The 25134-nt window shown below is 34.6% G+C and overlaps 1 protein-coding gene and 2 long non-coding RNA genes across 3 annotated transcripts in view; 2 read left to right on the top strand and 1 right to left on the bottom strand.

The window, feature by feature from the left end:
• Positions 1–8933, bottom strand: part of LOC141481669 (uncharacterized) — a 15934-nt gene extending 7001 nt beyond the window's left edge. The window contains exon 1 of the long non-coding RNA XR_012465093.1: positions 8803–8933. This is a non-coding gene — a long non-coding RNA (uncharacterized lncRNA). The remainder of the gene's footprint in view (positions 1–8802) is intronic.
• Positions 1–25134, top strand: part of LOC111508549 (MAP kinase-interacting serine/threonine-protein kinase 1) — a 44727-nt gene that overhangs the window by 5474 nt on the left and 14119 nt on the right. The window lies entirely within an intron of this gene.
• On the top strand, positions 8922–25134 carry LOC141481668 (uncharacterized). Its single transcript, XR_012465092.1, has 2 exons — positions 8922–24121; positions 24181–25134. It is a non-coding gene; the product is annotated as an uncharacterized lncRNA (long non-coding RNA).

The raw sequence follows: 25134 nt of genomic DNA, 5'->3' as shown, positions 1-25134 counted from the left end.
CACATTCTCATTTTCAATGTAACCCCTACTAGAGCTCTTGCGAGACATACAAACGCTCTGTACAGAGGCGTATCACTACTTGTCCTCCAATGCTGTTGGCGTTTGGCATTGTCCAAATAATTTGTATTGTTTCTGAAAAAATTACATCGCCTAACAAAAAACCAGTCATCTACCAAAATATGAAAAGATATTACAAAGAAGTCATGTTCCATTTGTTACCCTAATTAGAACTAATTGTAGGTACGACATTGGCCGGCAAGAGGCTCATCGAAATCCAATAATAATTTAGTTGGGAGAGGCTATACCTGTGCGATCGCTCACCATCAAGTTTGGCGCTTGCTATATTTCATTTGTTTTCTCCCAATGAGTCATTTTTAAATGGCATGACATAGTATACTTGCACGGCAAAATCTAATAAATTCAATATTTCGTCCAGAGAAAGAGAGGGAGATAACCATATAATTTGTCAATTACGTAAATCTAAACGAGTTCGTATTCCGCGCCTTCTTGTTGATTACTTTAATCAAGTTTAGGAAAGTACAGTTCTTTGAAAACCGATATACTTTTATAAAATAATGAGTACGTGCATCAAAAACGCTCGAAACGAATGAGGTTTTCGAGAAACACGTCTAGAAATCGTGATGGATCACATCTTTTCTCATTTGCAATTTATCTTCACGATTTGTATACTGAGTGAATAACTTAGGAAAACCACTCGATCAAGTTTTTTGCTGGAATGTGCAAGTTGTAAATGAGAACAATTTCTTTTCGCTAGGCACTTAATTGTTTTATTCCCAATTGACATTCACTGTTGCGTCTAAAATAAAATATAGTCTCCATGTCATAGGCCTACAAATTGATTTATTTGTCGAAAGTTACTGACTGAATATAATGGGTTGGGCATGTTATATGTAGGTGTAAATAAGTCATCGCGCGATGCTGAAAAAGTAAGCTTTCACTGTATTCTGATCTTATTTTCTATAATCAGGGTTACCATTTTTGAATTGAATAACTATTTATACAGTGTGTAAAAGCCAAATGGAATGAATTCATTATTTCGGTTACGGTACATATTTTAACAAAATTCCGAAGCACATCAAATTTAATGGGAAAGAAAGTTTTTGGCTTTCTACTACTCCATCTGATACAAAAAAATGGATGAGAGAATCTTCCAAAGAAAGGAAGGATTAATCAATTTGAAAATAAGTAACTCTATACATGGATGTGTAGATCATGCAAAGAAGTAACTTTCAGACACAAACTGAAAGAAAGTCCTCCTGAAACAGCTACTTTCATATAAACATTGAATTACACGAAAGAAAAAAATCTTTCGAAACAAATACTTCTATATGAATACTGAATTATACAGAAGATACTTTTCTCTATTCAGTTTTTCTCTTCTACGGAAAAATGCTACCCCTATCTTCAACCCCCGTCAAATGACAGGTACAACCCCCAATTTTTTAAATGGGAAGTATAGGTTTGTGATATATCGTTTGAAAGGTCTCTTCATTCTCTATTCAATAATCTTATCGCTTTCAAGTTTATTGCTACAATTAAGATAAAATAAATTAAAATCATATGGTAACCGTAATTCTATAAAATACACTCAAAACTTATTGTAATATACTCAAAACTTATTTCATTTTGAAGTAAGCAAAAACCATATCAATGTTCTTTTTAGATGGTATCCTTTAAAAACAAAATATTTTCCATGGCAACGTTAGTTTAAAACGCCTTGTCAATTTGTTTTGTATGTTACAACATTAATTGTCAGTATTTTAATTTAGCTTTAAAGTTCGTTAACTTCAAGTCTGACAAATGGTTAGATTAACAGAAATACATAAAATAACAGTTTTGCAAATGATTGGTTGCGGATAGAAAACCCGAACACAACAGGAAGTAACTCTCCTATTTCATGAGAAATTTCCTAATTTACCAACCATATCTCAAGGAACAATAAGCAATATAGAGACGCAGTTTCCCGAGCTTGGTCATGTGCGGCACATAAAAAAAGCAGCTGCCAATGCAATGAGTGATGAACTTGAATTAGATGTGATGCTTGAGTTTGAGGAAAACCCACATACATCGAGTAGACAGGCATCCACTACATTCAATGTTAGCCATACATCCATAGTAAACATAATAAATGCATTAAAATGATACCTACTCAGGAGCTCATAGAAGACGATTTTGATAGAACTTATTTTTGTGAGCAAATGATGGACATGTTGGATAACGATATCATCCAACTAGAAGACGTTATGTTTTATTATGATTTCTGATGAGTGTACTTTGTCATTTAACGGTCATACTAATCGACAAAATTGCCGCTACTGGTCAACGGAAAGGGGGGGAAGGGGATTCAAGGTAGGGGTGGTAAGGAAATTAGTTAGCTCCCTAACTATATTCCCAGACATCCAGCAGAATATGATGTATCTACAAATTACAAAAGGAATGGGTGTCAAAAAAAATTGGAGAAAATTTCAATAAGCCCATGAGGCTGCAGTAATTTCGGAATACTTTAAAGAAATGGAAAACCAACATTTTCCTGATATCGTTACTTTTCAATTTGTAGTAGATTTTTTTTAACAATTTTATTATTTTCGTTTCCGAATTTTTAAGAGTGTTAACGATATAATTATGTGAATTCAAAAACAAGCAATTTTACCAATCACCAAAACTGCAATACCAACCAAGTTGGCGTCTTCATAATTATGGTTGGTATAATTTAATAAAGTTCAGCAGTACATCCAATAAGAGAAATAAGGTTGTCGTCAAGATAACGCGAATAAGTTACTTGCTTTCGAAAACAAGCCTACTCTTGAACAATAAGAATTTGCATATTCAAATCGCGAAACTTTGGGTTTGTTGTACAGTTTCCGTAGGATGCGGTTTTGTGGTCTCTGTTGTTATGATGAGGTGTATATAAAGAGTCATTCCTCTTTTAAATATGTTGGGAGTGCCAAAAATACCGGTTTCAATTCCTCTTTTACAAATTATTTCCTTGCTGATCGTCTATACCAAAAAGCGTTCGTAAAATCCAAAACAACTACTTGCCGGAGTATATCTCGACGGATATTTGGTTACACAGGAGTCACTTTTTTCACTTGATATACTATGTGTTTATAAAGGTAAAACAAACAAACATTAAATAATCATAGGGTATTTTATCAGCATTTGAGAGGGTTTTATACATAATTTTTCAAAATATCCAGAAATATAGGTTGATCCCATCTGATCTGTCTTAATTTATTATATTTTTACTGTTTTCGAAAATAAACTTGAAGTGCTTATCATGTTTTATCATATCTTCAAATTTGAATTATCTTTAGACGTTTTTCAAATCAGTCGTTTATTGTGTATTATCATTTATTTCATCTGTAATGTCTACACAGAAAATATTATTTTTAAAACGCAACATTTTAAACTTTAAATTTTTATACTTTATTATAAATAAATAACAATAAATAAGTGGTGATGTTCAGTTTTTGGAAAACGCCTAAGCAAAGGTTGTGTTGCGTATTTTCCCAGATCTGAACACAACCATGAATGTGAGAAAAAAAACTACTCATTCCTTTCATTAAGAAATAAAAATTTATAATAAAAAAATAATAGAAAGCAATAATCAACCTGAAGAAGTATTGAACCAGACAATAAGGCGAAGGGGAGGCAGGTGTGAGATAATTAAAAAAAAAATTCAGACATGATTCAGAAATCAAAGTTGTAATCAATGAAGGATCTAATTGTTTGCTTGCGTTCATTAATATTTCTTAGTTCAATGGGAACTTGATTGACAAGTTTCGGTCCAAAGTAAGTAACAAACCTTTGGGTATATACGTTTTTACAAAAAGGAACACTAATTGTTCTCTCAGATTTGGCCCGGGTGTCGTGTTTGTGTGTCAGATATGTGAGAGGCGAGTTCAACATCCATAGTACACAGTGATAGGTGTATAATTTTCTGATATTGAATAAACTAGCCTCTTTATATAAGCTATCAGTTGGATGTCTTCTATCGTTCTTCAATACTATTTTAAGCAAAGTGTTTTGTATCACTTGAAGATTATGTAAGTGTGTTTTATTCAACCCACCCCAAACAATAATACAGTACCTCATAACTGATTCAGCTAATGCATCGTATGTCATCAGTAATAAGTGTTTATTTAGTATGTTTCTGAGTTGGTAGAATTTAAAAGTAAGTTTTCTAAGTCTTTTCACGAGAAAATCTACATGTTGGTCAAGTATCACACCCATATATTTTATTGTATCCGTTTTCTTTATAAGTGGACAAGAATAAATTAAATGAGTTTGGCAAATGGGAGTATGTATGAAAATGTTTCCCTCTAGTGGTTGGTCTCTTATTGTTGATGAAAAAGTTGAGAATTTTGTTTTATCGACGTTCAGACTCAGGAGACTGAAATTCAGCCACGAGAATATAATGTTCAATCCATTTTGCATAAGTAGAGGCCCATGTGTTACCATAGAAAATTAATGCTATATCATCGGCAAATTAAACAATATCACCATCGAAGTCCTTCAGGTTGTAAATGCTGTTAATATATATTAGAAATAGAATTGGACCCATGACAGTGCCCTGGGGAACACCCATGGCGACTGGTTGTGTCTGGCTATAAGTGTCGTTTATTTTGACCCTTTGGGTTCAGTCTTGTAAATAATCAGCTAGTAGTTCTAGAGGCTTACCCGTCACTCCCACTCACCACAATACTTTTCCTATATTTCAGAATGAGACTCAGTTTTCTTTCGCCAGAAAACACATGTTTATATTACATTCATCTTACCAACTAAATTTTCCTGTGATACATATCCCCAATCAGAGAAGGTAGTATGTAAGGTTGATTTTTTTTTGAAAATTATGCAATCAATGTTTTCCTTCCTCAATCGAGCTATGTTATGTATTCATTAAGTTTTGAACTGAATTCCTTCATCTATACTCCTGCTCGAATTTATCGTCGAAAGTTTGATCATCCGGCAGTAAATTTCAGTCCTTCCAACGATATCTGGTGTGTGATCGAAGCGAATAAAACAAATATCGGGTAACGCGAACCTCTCACGAACATCTTTTAAGCGCCTGGCCGTTGCTTGTGAAACGGGTCACGTGATTTTATATGCTCGTCGATAAAGGTTTTTTTTTCCTTGCTGTATAATCTCTCGAAGGATGTTGTGTTTCGTTTATGTTTGTGAAGTTGAGACGAACATTTTCAGATTTTACCGTTGTTGCTGTTTAGCTCAAGGCATTGGATTGTCTAATACGAGGGTCACATAAAATGTTGTATGATGAAGTTGAATATTTTTTTCTTGTTTTGCCAAACTAATAACCACTTTTCGTGGATTTATAAAAACAAAACTCCAATTGAAAATACTCTGCATACTAAAAGTCATTTGATCTTTTAGGCCTGTAATAGCAGGGTTTAGCTCCCAAAGAACTGCGAATTTACAATAGGGAATGTGAATTACTTATAGCTTGATGTTTATAACTGATATAATGAATTGGAAAAGTGCAATTTCATCAAGATGAATTTACAGTACTTGTAATACTATTGTTACAGTTTCATTTAAAATGGTTATAAAATTTTATTAGTGGGTTACCTACCATTAGTTTGCATTTTGAATCGTCCAAGTTTATACTTTGACAATCTAGATTTTTACATTGTTTTGTTAATTAAACCACTACCAATAGTATTTTGAAGTATGATATAAAGTAATTTGAAATCCCTGAAAGAATTAATAAAATTGAAATGAATAGCTGAAAATAACAATTATATTCAGCAAGAAACCCTGAAATGAAATTACAATAAAGTAAAATACAAGCAACAATTGAATATGAAAATTTTCATTGTCACATTCAATGATGATGAAAAATGTAAATATCTTGATAAAACTTGCTTTTCAACAACATACTCAATTTCAGTACACCGATGTATTTGGGATTGGATTCCGTTCAAAATGATGTATCACAAGTATAGTAGTCCCATTGAAAATTCTGGAGTAGGGGGGGCTGGGGATGATGGGGTTGACAACACAATGACGGTGTATTTGGTAAAAGTGTTCCCCTTGAAATAAAAATCGACGGATCTGAGCGATTTTCAGTTTTGTTCACGAGTTCGCAAATTAGAGGGATGACAAGTTTTAGCTGGGACACACTGTGTATATGGCACGCAGGTTTTTCATTTTATTGCCAAATGTAAAGCGACTTTGAAATTGCATTTAACAACTTCATATAGATTCAGAAAGGTCAAGTTTCCAATTTCCCCTGATTACGACGAAGCAAATTCCAATTCACGAAAAGTGATGATAATATATATAATGAATATTTCCTTCACATAGGTGAGTGGAAAAGTAGGGATTCAAATAACAGGGTGATAATTGAAAATACTTCTGAATACTACTTACTCACATATATATAAAATCAATCGCTTCAAAAACACTTCACTAACTTTCTTGGAAAGCTTCTGATAATTCCTCTTCCATATTCTCTGTTTTACTATCACTGTCGTCATTTAAATCAATAATGAATTTATTTCCACCATAATATGGGAGTGTCCAATCTTTATATATAGTCTTTTTCAACTCAAATTACTTTTTTAATCCTTTTCTACCAGTCTTCTTCGGTAATATTAGATACTTCTTCTTTAATTAGCTCTATTACTTTCTTATCAAATTTTGGAAAATTATTTTTACGCCTGATGCTTTGTTTCAATTTTTCCCAAATGAACTCGATGGGATTGAAAACACAAAAATAAGGGGGAAGTCTCAGTATGGTGTTTCCATACTTTTCAGCAATACTCTTAAGGGCATACACTTTTTCAAATGTTTTTGTCTGTAAAAATTTAAGTAGTTGGTTTTTGGTATAGTTATCTTCAAAATACAAATTCTTATCCATTAAAAAACTTTGAATTTCATCTTAACTCGATTTTTTATTCGGTACTTTGATGAGCTGTCGCGAATGATAGGAAGCGTTGTTAAGACCTATTACACTATGCGCATCCAAATTTGGGATCAATGCGTTTTCGAACCATTCCTCGAAAATATTAGCTTCCATGTTCTTATGATAGTTAACATTGCAGTGCTCAAATTTTTTTCACATAATTTCAAAGAATTCTTAACCCATTCTTTATTTTCTTCGCAATGCACAATAATTAGTTGCGATCCTTTGTTTGCAGGCATGTTAGGCGTACACATTCTCGAACCATCAGTCCACCCTTTCGTAACTGTGTCGTGAGTGTCGTACCAAGTTTCATCTAAATAGAAAATTTGCCGTTCTTGTCTATATTTAGTTATTTATTCTAAGTATTTGTTACGCAATTCCACTATTCTTCTGCTTTCCATAACTGCTTGACGTTTGTTCATTATTTTAAATCTAAATCCTAGTTTCTTTATCCAATTATGAAAAGTTTTGGCACAGCAGCTCATGTTATGGCCGGACGTATTCAATTTCTTCCTGATTTCAGTTGTAGGAATCTCATTGCTTTTGTAACAGTCGTATATTGTTTTTTTCAATGATTTTATTAGATGAATATCTAAATGTTTTGGTAATCCTGTATCACATCGCGTCTTGCGTTCATGAGGTTTGTTTTTGACTTGCGTTCATAAGGTTTGTTTTTGACTACTTTACGTACAGTTGAGAAAGGAATTTCGGTCAAATATCGACACCAAAGTTAAGATGTAGATCTTTATATACATTGAAACATACTCTCTGTGTTTCAATATTCAAATACATCCGAATCTTATTTACTAGTATATCTTTTTCGCATTGTTCATCATCGCTATTGGAATCACTACACTGGAAAAAGTCTGCGTTGTTATCACACTCGTTATTACCATTAGTACTTGTCCAAGGACGTCACATCTTAAACAGATAACAAAAATTTTAAGTAATTATAACCGCACCAATATCGAATTTCAACACTCAAATCTCGATCAGTTCCTGAACTGAACACGACGGCGATAACCATCCCCGCATTCCCGATTTCTATTCGTCACCGTAACATGATTCCAAATTTAATTTTACGACTCTTCAGCCAATCATGAAACCCGGTTAGTAAAAATTATACGATACGAACCGCCAAGTCTACCGTCCACGTGTACTAGTTCGCTGCCGGTTCATTTCTATGTATTGGTTTTTTTTGGCCTTTGAGAGTGACGCAAACTTTAAGAGTACACGATATCGTTTACTTCGACTATACCTGCTAGATGAATATTGTAATGAAAAAAGGTTCACTAGCGACACCACTTGTCGACAACACCGTATAGTCTGAGCGGCGTTTTCCATGTGATATGGAAAACATGGATACAAGCAACAGGCAACAAATTTCTGTTATTCCATGCCGCCCGATGTTAACGAGTATCTACCAACTGTTCGCATTTACCAATCAACACAATAATTTCCTTGTCGTGTTGCATAAACATTCCATTTCCGCAACACCCTGTATAGTCTTTCAAATTAAAGCTATGAAATAGTTGATTGATCGTTTACTTTGAACTCTTTCTCAATATTCAAATATAAACTCATATGACCCACTAGAAAGCAGAATTGATATCTCATTTGGCAGAGTTTCTCCTTGACAATGTCGATAAGAGAATTATTCTCGGTTCATTCTACGCATTAAATCTATTTTCGTTGCTTTGGTCTTGTTCGGTATCAACAAACCGCAACACTAGATGCTCTGTACACGACTTTTTATTCGAATAAAAATCGAAAGTTGTTTTTTTTGAGTTGTTAGATGATGATAATACTTCATCATTAAAATACCTTTGCGTATTCCTCGTTTGAATAATAATTACCTTAAATGCAACTTCATGTACTGGAACTTGTTTATTGAATCGATAATTGCAGCATAACTAACTGTGTATTGTGATAGTTCACTCTAAATCTTGTATGTCAGAGTAGATAACCGGGCAAGCAGCGCGCAATAAACTTGTCTATAAATAGCGTATGACGATTTTTTGATCAAGTAACTGAAAGTATGTATCATATTTGCGTGTTAGAAAGAAGTATAATGATGTTACTACTTACAGTGCGGACGTATAAAGTCCTCTCCTCTTTACTTTCGAACGGGAAAAAGGCAGCATTTTTTGATAAGAAAGACAATGGTATTACATCACTCATAGTCAAGAGAAAGCTGCCAACGTTATGTTCTATTTTTGGAAATCGGATCAGCCGTTCTGAGTAATTAGAAATTTTATATTCGTTTTTATAATCTGCAAACAGTTAATATCATATAGAACTGTAGGCTTTCACGGCTGGCGTCAATGTTTTAGATAGTTTTCGGGTTTTGCCGTGGTCTAGTTTGGTTATAATCTCCAAAGTTTGGTTATAATCTCCAAGAAGAGTACTTCGACTACGCCACTGAAGATGACTACTGCCGTTGCAATCGAAACATTTGGAGATTAAAACCAAAGAAGACCAAAGAAACTCGCAAACCATCCAAAACAGTAAATATCATAATTCTAGAGGTGTAATATCAGGTGATCTAGCGGGAAATTCTAAGAGATCACGTTGTTTACCAGTATTTTCCAAAGAAGTAATTAGAACTCACCTGCACTGAGAGTAATAGTTTTCAGGTTATTAAGTTAGGTTAGGTCCAAAGTAAGTGGGTCTATTCGACCCTCCACCACCCGCAAGGGTTTATTGTGGCTCACACTTATTCACACCTGACCAAATTAACCCAGCTTCTCAACGAAGCCGATTAGTTTGTATGGTGAGTGGTCTTTCAGGTCAGATGGTAAGAGTACGGCTCTGCCGAACTCTAAAAACCCCTGCCCCAGCGGGGCAGGCACAAAGTATATGCTCTGCTGTTTCATCGCTAATGAGGTAATCGGATAGTCAAGGTGTAAGATTCCCACCTTGATACCCGCGACAACCTTCCCATATGAGGGTTTTTGCACGTCAGTTACACCTGACGATGCCTTTGACTCACCCGTGCAAGGCTTTTTTGCCTCTGGTTTTGGTGAATCATCACTTGAGCGCAAACGTTTGCTAACCTGCTCATGGGGGGGTTTGTTCCTCCACCTGAGACAGATTCTGGGTACGCCGGTCAAGAATTTGGTGCATGGCGGTTTCATAAGGTACCCCGCTCTTGAGGAGACGACTCTCGTTTCCTGGCTACACCACCAAACTTTTTTTTTAAGTTCAGTTATTGAATCAGGAGAGTTGAGAAGCTCTCGCTCCTGATCTAAATGTACAGGGAGGTCAGTTGGAGTCGAAAGCTCAACATCCATCTCCTCTGTAGCGCCAGAAAGAATTTTTAAGTTTACTCTGTCCATAAAAGTCCTACGAGTAGCTAAGGAAAGAAATTCAATCACGGCAGAGCCCCGCATTACCGTGACAAGGCGCTTCGACGAGAGGGCGCCCGGTAACTCGAAGGTTCCGTTGAGACAGCTGATAGGCTCAGTATCATTCATCCTCTCGGCACGGATACACACACCTTAAGATCAAGCCATCGTTGAGATGCCATTCAGTTAGGGAATAACAGAACCACAAGTGACTCTATCATTCCCGTATCCAGCGGGGCTACGTGGAAGTAGGCATCCGATGGCCGGTTTGCTCAACCCCCACAAAACAAATAATTGTATTCTCATTTTGGTAGACATGATTGAAATTCAGGGGGCACAGTTCCAGAACTCGAGTAATGAAAAGTTGTTTGATTTTTTGTTTGTTTGTTTTCAATTTGAAAAAATATATTTCAAAAATGAAACACTTGAACTGTTCAAAATATAGTACAATTTGGTCTAAACAGTGATAAAGTCTTTTTTCGAACATTTCTGAAAACTTCATTGATTATTGACTGGCATACTGCTGTAATTTGCCTTTTGAGATCTGCAATAATAGCAGATTGAGTTTTATGATATTTCCAAAGAAAAAATCTTAGACAGTTGAATCTGGTGTTTCCGTAGGCCATTCAGTTGTTCTGTTGCCCCACAAGGAAAAGTATAACGGGACCAAATCGCACGATCTTGGTGGTCAGTTCACGTCTATATTCTATATGGATGAAATTAATGTATTTCAGTGTTTTTCTAATATCAATCTCGCGTGATTTTTCTGTATTACTACCTAGTGAGATCTGCGAGAAACATTTCCAAAGCCTCATTTTCATAATTTTCACCAAATACGTTTCGGGAAACTTATTCACGAATAGGGTTTCTTCCACCGAAAGTGAACTTTCCAATTTCTTGATTCTCAAATAAAAGTCACATCAGTCAATTCAATAAATCGATAAACCTGACGTGTCTTCCCAATTTTTTTCATATAATTTACGCCAAGGAAGATGTTAACGATTTTAAATATGTACTACATAGTATTTATTTTATAACCGTATTTTGAATTCTTTCATAGATTTTTTGACAATAGGTTTGTAATTGTTATTGAATTTTTATACATATGAAATGAAAATATATCTATGACAAGTTTCTTCCCCATTTCCAGCCCATTTACCCCATAGTATGAGGCAAAGTGTCTACTGTGCAAGGGTTGGAGAGATCTAAAACTTCAAAAGTATTATTCAAGAATTAAAGGGGTTATATTTTTAGGAGTGATTAATTTTTGGGAAAGAAAGTTTTTGGCTTTCTACAACTCCATCTTGATACAAAAAAGGGATGAGGGAAAGTAGCTGTTTCAAGAGGACTTTCTTTCAGTTTGTGTCTGAAAGTTACTTCTTTGCATGATCTACACATACATGTATAGAGTTACTTATTTTCAAATTGATTACTTCCTTCCCTTCTGTGGAAGATTCCCTCATCCCTTTTTTGTATCAAGATGAAGTAGTAGAAAGCCAAGAACTTTCTTTTCCAAAAATATTATTCAAGATCTATTCATTTCTGAATTATATTTAGGTTGCCAGAACTAAAATACGCACATAAACGATAAATTTTGATGGCAATATGAAACGTAGCCATAAAAATTCAAAATCCCTCTGAAAAAAAAACAAAATATTTTTTTTACAAAATGAACGATTGTAATGGGTTTATAACAACTAAAAAAAGTTCACAAATTGTTCCGCATCTTCTTTCCGAATTTAGAGGATATACTCGTAATTCAGAAATGTTGGAATTACAGCTGGCAGCTATTATGTCGTCTGTTATGAGTATAATCCTAAAATGAATAATCTTTTCCAATGGTGTCTTGAGAAATCTGGCGATATTATTAAAAACAAGTAGATTTTTCATATATCCTCTTGTAAGGCATTTTATATATCTGTTATATAGTTTGTCAGTCACTTTTATAACATTCCATGTTAAACGACTAACACAGGAAAAATCACGTTCAACTAGGAGAAAATTACTTATTGCATAGAACATCAATATAAAACGTGAATAATTCCATAAGATAAAGTGCCTCTCTTATGATTTTGCATATGTCCCGAGCATTTTGAACGGCATATATGACTTCGACGAAGTTTCCGTCGTTATTAATTTGTAATTTTTTTGGGTTATGTTACGTACCTATTGAATTCGACTTGGATATTCAAAAATTGATTCAGTAGTTAAACCCGGCTTATGTGGTAAAATGAACCAGTTTTACCAATGCACCTGCCTTGTGAAACTCGTAATCTTATTTGAACCAAGCTTAAAACTTGAACCACGCTTGAACTGCGAGTGTACAACAGGACCTCAACGTAATTTTATGTTGAAGCAATTTTATACAAATTGCAGTTATTTCATAATTGATTATTTTGACCTTGATCAGAGAAAGACGGAAAATTTTCACCTATTATTAGAACAAATTTGTGTTCGCCAAACAAAATATACTTTTTTATTTGCAATCATCGATCAAAACACTCGAAACTGCGTAGATATCGAAAATAGCTTGCCATAACAATATTTCAATAAACTGCTTGTTAAATATTTGAGCTTTTAATAACCTGTTGACAAGGAAAAAAGGAATACCTATTTTTGTGATAAATTTTTGTTTGTAATTTTTTTCATTCCCATTTTTCATTAAACCATTTTCAATTGCGTTTCAAATCTGCAAATAAATCTGTTTCTTCCGTCACGTTCTGCAATATTGCTTCTGCTGCGGTTTTGATATCGAAATGATGTCTGGCCTTGCTAAGTTTATGAAAAAATGCCATCCAGACAATTATTCACGAATGATTGAACACTTGATACTCTTTATTTATTACCGGTTCTTTTTGGTTTATAACCTTCCACAATCTGATAAAATGAAACCTAAATCAATAGAGAATCTGCTGAGTGTGAGTCAACTCACTGTCACTATTTTCCGAATTTGAAGGCCGTGGATTTTTGGAAATTTCTAGGTTGACTAATTCTGATATGGAAATCATACCCGAAACTTCATCCCCTTGCAGGCACAACTACTCCCCTATTTTTTCAATGGCATGGGGGTAGAGTGATACATCATTTGAAAGGTCTTTTGTCCCTCTATTACTTATGTAATTTTTTTTTCGAAATTGGTTGGTTCGTTATTGAGAAATTAAATGTTGAATGTTTTATTTAGGAAAAAACAAAATTCCCTGTCGCTCATTTTATTGAGGAAATCAACAACAGTAATATTAATAGCAACACAATCAACGGATTGTTCAAAATGACCTCCATCTATCTAGTTCCATACAATAAATAATACAGTCTACTTTCGAAAGCGTTCCGAAAGAAGGCCCTAGACGGTCAATCATTTTGATCAAAAGCTTGAGTCAATCGATTGACTCGAGCGTGATTGACTGTGTAGGACGCTTGAAGCGAGGCTTGATGGTGATTGATAAAAAGTTTGAATGGCTCAAGCGGTTGAAGAAGGGGGTTGACCGTCTAGGGCAATTTTTGTCAAGCATTGCGTCAGTCACTAGGTAGAAACCATGGCATTCGCTGCGAAAAGTGAGCTTCCCGAAATCTCTGAGCGGAAATTCATCAACTTGTTGATTGAATTATATCGTAATTGTCCGGGATTATGGATAGTGAAGAGCAAGGACTATTACAACAGAAACAAGGAAACTACATATTTACCATGTTCCACTCCTTCCATCACGGTCGTTTCTTCTTCTGTTGTTTTTTTCCACTTGAGGGCAATCAATGTAAGGGAGAGGATGGCCAAATCCGTGTTCGAAACCATTGCTCACCGAAATGAACCACCAGCGAACGAACAACAAGTGTGCACTGGTCCCATTTCTGGTTAGAAGAAGGTTTTCATCAAAATATTGAAGAGCTGATTGCAGTTGATTGAAGCGCTCGTCAATCGTTTGATCAAGCAGATTGATCGTTTAGGGCCACCTTTACATTATCGAAGATGTCCGGAGTCAGAAATTGGCATTCCCTAACAATTCTCTGTCGCAGCTCTTCTAGATTTGTAGAATTGATTCAACTAGTAGTAAACGTTTTGAAATGGACGACGCTGTTAGTTTTTTCTGCACTGGTAGTTTTTGTTGAATCTAGTTGTCGCAGAACAAAAAGTAGATAGTTGGCCACTGTCACTTCTTCACGAATTATTATTCAGTCATTCTTGTTCACTGTGTTCCAACATGGTTTATTCTTCTGAAGAAAGAATAGAAATTGTTGCAACATATTATAGAAGTAATGAATGTGCTAAAGCTGCTGCAAGAATTTATAATACGAATCATCCAGGCCACAGCGTGAACCATCAATACATTAAACAGTTAATGGATAAGTTTCGAACTTCAGAACTTCACAACAGAAAGGATGAAGTATTCCGTCCTGTCAGAAATGACGGAGTTGAAGTTGCAGTTTTAGGATATGTTCAAATGAATAATCGACCAATCTATCAGTAGCTAGAGCGTCTTGTGTATCAGTTACTAGTGTTTTTCGGATTTTGAAAGCCTACAAATTCCATACTTTCAATTTAAGGCTAGTTCAGGAATTAAACGAAGATGATCCTGATAGTCGACTTCAGTTTTGTGAGATGTTCAGCGAGAAATTGACAATTAACCCAAACCTATTTTTCAGACGAAATTTCTTTCATATTGAATGGTGAAGTGAATAGACATACTTGTCGTTACTGGAGCGATGTGAATCCTCATTTGGTGATGGAAACACAGTCATAAATAAACTCCACAAAAAATGAATGTCTGGGCCGGCATTCTTGGTAATCATATTGTTGGACCATTCATCATTGAATGTAATCTCAATGGAGACATATACTTAAATATATTACAAGACTGTGTAGATCCTATGATTACACAAATTTTAGAAAATGATGACAATTTCCAGTAGGATGGCGCACCCCCATGTTTTGCTGTTCGGGTGAGACAGTTTTTGGACGAACGTTTTCCAATGCGTTGGATCGGCAGAAGGGGTCCAGTGGAGTGGCCAGCTAGATCACCTGATCTCACACCGATTGACTTCTTTCTGTATAGACACCTGAAGTCGAAAGTGTACTCTACTAAGTCTACAAATCTTGAAGACCTGCGACAGAGAATTGTTCGGGAATGCCGACTCCGGACATCTTGAATAATGTAACGCTTTCGAGAGTAGACTGTATTTATTGTATGGAACTAAGTGGAGGTCATTTTGAACAATTTATCCGTGGTTTTTTTTCCACTAATATTATTTGTTGTTGATTTCTTCATCAAAATGAACGGCACGAATTTTCTCTTTTTTCTTAAATAAAACGTTCAACTCGTTGTGGGTCAACTCTTTAGAATAAACATTACCTTCTGCAATTCTCAAGAAAAACCTATCAAAATGAGAAAGTGTGTATTAGTCCCCAGTTTTATTTGTTCTAAATATTGTATTGCTATATTTTCATAATTATTCACTTACGGTCAAATTATTTCCGAAAGATAGTTTTGTTTGTTACAGTTAATTATGAATGATTCTTCGTAAACTTTGAAAGTGGCGTGATGTTATGCAAATAGACGATAAAAGGACACGTAGTCTGTCTAAAATAAATATTGACAAAATCGGATGGCGATTACGTAATGAGTACCCATTTAAATGTGCCACGTTAGGTGAGGAAAGACTACTTATCTACGGAAAATAATTAGACGGTATTGAATCGTTGGAGTGTATACAAGCTGACACGTTAGAAACTTTTTTTATCAATCGACTCAAATTTTTTCCTAAGAGCCTGGATTTTTGAAAACTCGCCAAAAACGAGATTAAAGATATGTAGTCTCGAAATTATTTATTTAATAGACGTCAGACTTTTTGTATTGGGGTCGCTTTCAACAACGACCTCGACGAGTAAATGAATATGGAAATATAATAATTTGAGAAGCCCACGAAGTGAACATGGATAAAGGCAAAGCCCCAATATAAGGACAAGTAAATGATTTATTACTTTGTTTTCGATTCCATTTTTGTCGTTGTGAAATTTTGAATGTTGAATTTAATTCGTTCATATGATTAGTTACTTCAATTATAACTTATTCTTCAGTCGTAAAACCACACATTTTCCAACTGTTGATATATTTTTTCTTGTGCTAGGAATCGCTTTTGAGGGTTCTTGTTCTTAGGGGGCGACAGCGGGTTAACGGAAATACAGATTTTGACAGATATTACATTAAACAAAAATATTTTCAGGAATAATATACTAAAATAAAATTCGCCAAGTAAAGATGAGAATGGAAGCTAAACTTTTCTCTACGTCAGTATTTTCACAATTTTGTATTAGTAACCAAAATGCTGACTGCGTTGTTGAGAGAGTTCTGAAACTTTCCATGAAAGGTATAAAGTTTCCAACAATATTTTATTCATACTTTTTTACTTTTATTTTGAAAAATGTGCTTATCGGAAGCCACATTGGTATATATATCTACCCTTCGTATTTATTATATTTATAACAATCAACGAGAAAACATAAATTTACTAATTAGTTTTACACAATATATTACACCATAAGCTGCCAACTTCAGGTCATGAATAATAATATTTTTTCCTTCAAAAACGTCTTAGGAACATGCGTTGCGCAGTTGGTCATTCTTTTTTACCATATGTGAAGTCATTGAAAATCTATCATGAAAATATGTAGTTATAGGTTGAAAAACAGTTTCATTTGTAAAGACTGCGGCTACAAAAAGGTGTAATAGATAAACTGAAAAGTTACTGTACAATCTTCAAGGAGGCATTAGTGATACTGATGCAAGCTGCCAAACCCCAGCCTGAAACTAGACAAAACGTGATATCCAATTGATAAAGAAGCACAAACTGAACAAAAAAAGAAAGTCAAAGCAGCGGACATATTGGTTCTTTTGTCGTAGAATATTTTCAGAACATGAAGAAAAGCAAATATACTCGCTAAACAATTTGCGTCCCACTCCACAGACTTGCAGAATTTTCAATCTGTCTTACAAGATTGCTCGCATTCAGCCTATTCCCAGAAAGGGCAAAAAAATCGTCCAAATAACTATAGACCACACTTATGATGCACTGTTTGGAACCTTTGGTGTAGTCATGAATATCACTGGAGTTTTTTCCCAACACCAAATCGTTATTTTTAACACCTCGATCACCAAGTGATCATCTTCAAAGAGGAAGATTAAAACTGAAACTAATGCGAGCTAACCCTATTTATGCTATATAGGTATCCCATAGAGGTAAACCATCCAGGCGTACCACCCAGACAGGTATACCAACCTAAATTAATTTTACAATTTTGCCTTATCTATTATTTTACAATATATGTTTATATAAAACTATTTTCAGCTATATAAAAATTAATTTCACAGTATTGCCTATCCAAATTTCTTTTTGCAATGTGTCCTTATGTAGTAATCAGTAAACCCAACAACATTATTTTATTTTAACAAGCTATATAGTATGCTCTTTGGTATAGGTCCGTCTTCGTTATTCATATTATTGTGTTTACTTATTTCTACACTCTCATAGGCATCTAGTTGCCTGTTGTGGTTAACTTGTCTAACTAATATTAATGAACTGAAGTCTATGGAATGGTTTTGTTGCAAAATATGATTGGCGACTGCTGATTTTTCAGGTCTTCCATATTTTAAGTTTGCTATGTGTTTCTTATATCCTACTTTAATAGATCTTTTTGTCTGTCCATAATATTTTGCATCGCAGTCCTTACATTCAATTTCGTAAATTCCAGACTTTTCCGAATTCTCGTCTTCGACTTTTGGACTTCCCAACAAGCTCTGTAGTGTATGACTTGTTTAAAAAACCACCTTCATACCTAGTTCCTTGAAAATCTTTCCAAAGTTCCTCGTAATTTGGTGGTATACATCTCAGTTTCATACCATACCATACCACCAATCTTCCTCTTTGAAGATGATCACTTGGTGATCGGAACACGTGTCGAGGTGTTGAAAATAACGATTTGGTGCTGGGAAAAAATTCCAGTAATATTAACTATAGACCAGTCGCTTTGCTATCAGTGATATCAAAAATCATGGAAACAGCTGTAAACTGCCATATCCTCAAATATTTTGAAAGCTTCAACATCTTGAGCGATCATCAATATGGCTTTTGGAAACAAAGATCAACAGGCGACCTTCCATGGTATGTCACCCATATTTGGAATGACGCAATCGAGAAACGTCAAGAGCTGTTGCGCTTGATATTTCTGAGGCCATTGACTGTCTGTGGCATGGGGGTTTGCTGGCCAAACTTTGATACTATGGCCTGTCGGATCATTTCTATGTATGGCTCTCCAGCTTCCTGAAAAAACGTTCCCTGCAAGTGGCCGTCAATGGATTTATCTCGAATACTTTCACCATCGACGCTTGTGGTCTCCAGGAATCCATATTGCCTCAAACTTTTTTTATTGTATATCAACGACCTTCTTTGGAGTATTGTTCTCATGTATGAAGCTCCACCCCTAAGCATACTCTGAAGCTACTGGATTCCATCCATAAACGACCTATGATTGGAGACACGAACATAACTTGCAACCTTGATAGTCTGGAACATTGAAGAAAGATTGGAGATTTGTCTGTCTTCTATAGAAACTTTCACGGGAAGTTTTCAAGTGACTTGGCACATTTGATTCCTCCAAGAGCGGTACATATTAGAAATACGCGACATACTGTGGCTGCTCATCGTTTTGAGGTTCAACTCGGTACACCTCGAACTTCACTGTACAAGAACTCTTCCATTTGGAGATCTGCGTTCTTTTGGAATAAACTTCTTGAGAACGTTTTTCCAAATGGCTTTAATCTCCAGCGATCAAATCCAGTGTGTATCGCTACTTTCGCAATAGCATCGCTCTTAGGGCACCTTAAGGACTTTGCTGCAGTGCTTGTGTTTTGTCCAACTAAAAACTTCCCAATAACTTGGCTTTTCGAACCTCAGCATGACATTTCCACACTATGTGGAAATATTTGACATCACTGCAGTGACGTAACAAGTCTGTCGTTTTGAAGCGAAACTTTAAAGGAACTTGAATTTTGAAGTATTATATTTTTCAATTTAAACACGTTTAAAAAATTCTCTCTATTCCTTCAGTTTTTTTCATTGTTCTATTAATAATATTCCAATCTTTTTCTTTTATAAATTAAAATGCAGTAACTTTTGTTAGAATAAAGATTGTTAGCAATTATTCATTATGACTAGCTGAATTAAGGACGAGTTTTCTCAATTCTGTCATTATTTTCGGTAATATTAATGCGTTCATCACTGAAAATAACATCATGGGTTGGAGAAACTAACTCTGTAATGTGAGAGATTATGTGCTCAGGTCATTAGCCCCGTTCGAGGTGCAACAGACTGGGCCTAGCCTAGCCTTCACGTCATTATTTCTAGTCTAGATAAATGCGAAGGCGTAAATCGGGTACACGACGATAATAGCGGGATTTATTTTTGTAAATAAAGAGTTACCTACTTTTATTTTATGATATTCGTTCAAGATAGTATTCCAAGCCATAAGACGATTTCTAAGTGAAATTTCAAAAGTTTGTCATTGTTTACACATCTATGCAGAGACGGATTCAAGGAAGGGTGTACTGCCAACAGCAAAATAGTTAATTAACAATAAATTTGAAAGAAATTTGAGTTACTAGACGAAATTCTATGTTTTCCAGACAAAATTTCATCATAACTTGCTGAACAGATATTACACATAATCTGTCAAAGCGTCTACAGTGAATTCCAAATAATTATTCATATTTTAAAGAAATGCTCTTTGAAAGCAAATTTGTTGTTACTGAGGTTATTATATATCCAAAACAAAATCCTAACTGTACTTTTCAAAAATAAACTTTTGGTATCGTCGATATAATTTTGATTAATAATAAGGTACATGAAATGTAATCGGTCAGCTGTCTGTATCGCCGAAGTAACCGGTATTGTGAATAGTTAAAGCTATCGGCGAACTCAAAGGCCAAAGAAACCAATACAAAGAAATGATGCCGCTGCGATATAGTCCACGTGGACTGAAGAATTGGTGGTTCGTGTTGGATAATTTTTACTAACCGAGTTTTATGATTGGCTGAAGAGTCATAAAATTAAATTTGAAGTCATATTACGGTGACGAATAGAATGCGAGGATGTTTATAGACTTCGTGTTGTCAATGTTCAGTTCAGGAACTGATCGCGATTTGAGTGTTGAAATTCGATATTGGGGCAGTTATAATTACTTAAAATTTTTGTGATTCAAAAACTTATTGAAGAAAATATTAACCAAACATCCTTTATATGAAACTGATCAATTTTTCGAAGTTATTCAAGAAGAAAGAGACACTTTTGTGGTCACCTCCCGAATTTTTACTCAACTTTGAATATATATAATATGTTAGCTGTGTGATTTATAATTTGTAAAAGATCATGGCTGTACATTTCAGTCAATTTTTATAAGATTGGAATTTTATCTTGTTAACTTGTATTTTTTTGTAAATCTAATTTGTCTACAAGCATTTTTTAGAAACTGTATTGACGAATCTTATCCTCTCAAACCTATTTTAGAAATTGTATTGACGTGTCTAAAAACTGTGTGTTTCTTGAGACTAATAAAATTATTATCATTATGATTGTTATCTGTTTAAAATGTGGCGTTCTTGGACAAGTAATAATAGTAATAACGAGTGTGATAACAACGCAGACTTTTTCCTGTGTAGTGATTCCAATAGCGATGGTGAGCAATGCGAAAAAGAGCTACCAGTGAATAAGATTCAGATGCATTTGAATATTGAAACACAGAAAGTATGTTTCAATGTATATAAGAATCTACATCTCAAGTTTGGTTCCGAGGAAAACAAACTGTTACAAGGAACATCAGATATTCCTTTCTCAACTGTATGTAAAATAGTCAAAAACAAAAGTTATGAACGCAAGACGCGATGTAATACGAAATTATCAAACCCTTCAGAAGTTCATCCAATAAAATCAATAAAAAAAAACAATATACGACTGTTACAAAAGCCATGTGATTCCTACAACAGAAATCATAAGGAAGAAATTGAATACTTCCGGCCATAACGTGAGCTGCTGTGACAAAACTCTTCAGAATTGGATAAAGAAACTGGGATTTAGATTTAAAATAATAAGCAAACGTCAAACAGTTATGGAAAGCAGAAGAATAGTGGAATTGCGTAACAAATTCTTAGAACAAATAACTAAATATAGACAAGAACAACGGCAAATTTTCTTTTTGGACGAAACTTGCGATGACACTCACGACACAGTTACGAAAGGGTAGACTGCTGGTTCGAGAATGTGTACGCCTAACATGCCTGCAAACAAATTATCGCGACTAATCATTGTATATTGCGGAGGAAGTAAAGGATCGGTTCCGAATTCTTTGAAGTTATGTGGAAAAAAAACTTGAGGACTGCAATATTGACTATCATATTTTCTAGAAATGGTTTGAAAACACATTGATCCCAATTGTAATAGATCTTGACAACGCTTCCTATCATTAACGACAGCTCATCAAAGTACCGAATAAAAAAATTCGAAGAAAGATGAAATACAAAGTTTGTTAATGGATAACAATTTGTACTTTGAAGATAACTATACCAAAAAGCAACTACTTGAAGTTTTACAGACAAAAACATTTGAAAAAGTGTATGCCCTTGAGAGTATTGCTGAGAAGTATGGACACACCATACTGAGACTTCCCCCCTATTTTTGTGTTTTCAATCCCATCGAGTTGATTTGGGGAAAATTAAAACAACTCATCAGGCGTAAAAATAATTTTCCAAAATTTGATAGGGAGGTAATAGAGCTAGTTAAAGAAGAAGTATTTTATATTAGCGAAGAAGACTGGCAGAAAAGGATTAAAAAAGTAATTGTAGTTGAAAAAGTCTATATGGAGATTGGACACTTCCATATCAATGGTGGAAATAAATTCATTATTGATTTAAATGACAACAGTGATAGTGAAAGTATCACTATCACTATATGTAATATGGTTGTGATTCTTAAATAATCAGAAATGATTATTGAATAACAAAATTAGTAGGTGGCACTCGTTTACTTGAACTATACATGTAAGATATTTGAGAAAATTAATTATTGGAGGTTATAGCTAAGTAGTTACTATTAAATTAACATAAATAATATAAAAACGGGACCGGATGAAGAATACAGTATACAGCAATCATGAAAATTATAAAAGAACTTGGATAAAGAAGCACCTATAAAAAATAATAGATGCAAAATCATTATCATTTTTCAAATAGTTTACTAACCGTTTACCGAAAAAGTTAACTGATCATGAAAACTTTATCATGTAAGATGTTACTATAAATAGTGAGTTGTTAAAAATTATTAACAAACAACATTTTTGTAGGAATAGGAAAAAAACATTTATTCAAATAAATGTATCGCCTTCTTAAGTATCCCTCGGCCATTACAAAATTTACCGTTGCAAGCCATTTCCTGTGGAAAAAATATTTCGAACAGAACACGTAATATTTTTTTACCGATATGTAATAATCTGCTGGCATTCTGACAGTAAATTACACTAGTTCTGTTTTCATTTATTTTCGAAAACCAAGGACGCATTTTTTATATGTGCACCAGTAAAGATGTATTTTGTATAATTCTGTTACGTAAATCAGTGTAGCTTCTCAAAAAAATAAAAAAACTGACAGTGTGAGGTCGCGTATTCAAAATTAGACGACCTATTTTAACTTTGAAATCGTCATAAAAATTATTCAACCAGGAGATTGGCCCACAGAAAGAATATCGAATGTAGCTCGGACTGTTGGCATATTTTGTTACAATCCTCGATGCGATTATATTCTTGTAAGTTGAGACGCCAATATACTAAATTCCGTTTTCCTAATTTTTTTAATTAATTCGGATGAGTCAATGGATAGGACTTTCTATTAGAGGTCAAAACAATATAAATTTGAATAAATATGACGTTCGATGAACACCGTTCAAACTTGTTTAATTCATTTCATTGGAAGTTCGTTAGCGTATAAAGGTCATGGATAGTAAACTCACATTGTAACTCATTCTAGAAAAATCACGCAAAAATAGGAATTGATTGACTTCGCCTGGGTTGCGATTAAAAATAGAAAGCAGCTTACCGAATCATGATTGTTGGTGATCAATATTATTTGACAGTTCAAGGTTTCTTGATTCGTTGTCTGGAATGATTTTTTTTCGTATGTTACAAAAATATGCATATTGAAATTCAATCGATTTGTTTTCTAATTGACGTATTACTATGGCAACGTGTATAAAAGTTTTCTAATGAACGAGAAGGGTTAATAGTTATTTATGTATCAAGGGAATTAGGAGGGCCTTAATTACCGATGGCAAAGTTTGCGTCCCGAGGGCCTCTGGCCCGAGGGACAGCAATTGCCTGAGGTTATTAAGGCTCATTAATTCCCGTGGTACATAGATAATTTTATTTCTGACCGATTTCAATAAAATTTTGTTCATTTTTGAAACGGAAAAATGTACCAATTCATTACCTTCCCGGTATATTTGAATCAGGTACCGTTGATTATAGTGGAGTTTTCTTGTTGCTAGGTTGTTGCTATGTTACTTGTTTATAAACAGAACTTTGTTATCAAGCTGTGTTTGCGGTGAAAACGTGTTTTCTACCCCAAATATAATGGAGGATATTTTGAAAAAAGCTGAACAAGCAAGAGAATCATTAATTCCATCGAAAAGTGAAGCCGTATACCAAAAAGAATACAAGATATATCTGGACTGGCTGATACGGAAAAATGTTATGCCAAAAGATGTCACTGAAACTGTATTTCTGGCATATTTTCAAGAACTGGTAAGGAATGTTCTATGTTTTTCGGTAGATTTGGTAGTAATTGTGTTTATTCGTTTCAGTCAGAAACGTATAGTCCGAATTCTTTATGGACTAAATGGTCAATGCTAAAATCGATGGTGACTATACATGAGAAACGAGATATCACCAAGTTCAATGAACTACAGGCTTTTTTGAAACGGAAGAGTAAGAGTTATAAGCCGAAAAAGTCTGCTGTTTTATCTCCTAAAGATGTTATCAGATTCCTAAAGGAATTACCTTATGCAATAAATGATATTCATTTATTGCATAAGGTATTTTTTTTCTTATTTTCCTTTTTGTGTGTATTTATTTCCTTTTTTTTGTTATAGGTTGTTTTGATTATGGGTTATTTTGGAGGATGCAGAAGTCAGGAACTTTTGAATATGAAGATATCGGATATAGAGGACCGGGATTCCGTTATGGTAGTGAACGTACCGGAAAGTAAAACTGGTGTATCGAAGAAATTTACAGTTGTGGATGAAAAAGAGTTCTCCGCTTTGCCTTTATTAAGACTTTATATGTCTTTGCGTCCTAAAGGTATTGAACGATTTTTTTTGAGCTTCCGACAAAATAAATGTACATCTCAGCCAATTGGAAAAAACATGTTTGGGAAAATCCCCAGCAAAATCGCAATGTATTTAGGATTGCCAAAATCATCTTCCTATACGGGACATTGCCTTCGTCGCACTTCTGCTACTGCTCTAGCCAATGCAGGAGCAACTATGACTAACTTAAAAAGACACGGAGGTTGGAAAAGTTCCACGGTGGCGGAGGGGTATTTGGAGGATAGCATCGAATTGAGAAATAAAACGGCGCGTATGTTGTCTACTTTGTCATCAGAAGAGGCAGGTACCTCGACTGTAGTGAACAGAAGCTCCAGCCATACAAAAAAAGAAATTGTTTCCAGTGGCGGAAGTAATTTTCAGGGAACATTTCAAAATTGTACATTTATTATTTGTAATGACGTGAATAAATAAAATATGGTTCAGTTTTCA

This window comes from Leptinotarsa decemlineata, unplaced genomic scaffold (genome assembly GCF_025532065.1).
Source record: "Leptinotarsa decemlineata unplaced genomic scaffold, Ldec_3_MD MMD2_tig00000251_RagTag_RagTag, whole genome shotgun sequence".
Lineage (NCBI taxonomy): Eukaryota > Metazoa > Arthropoda > Insecta > Coleoptera > Chrysomelidae > Leptinotarsa > Leptinotarsa decemlineata.
Note: the sequence above shows the minus strand (reverse complement) of the source record. Positions and strands in the feature narration are given on the sequence as shown.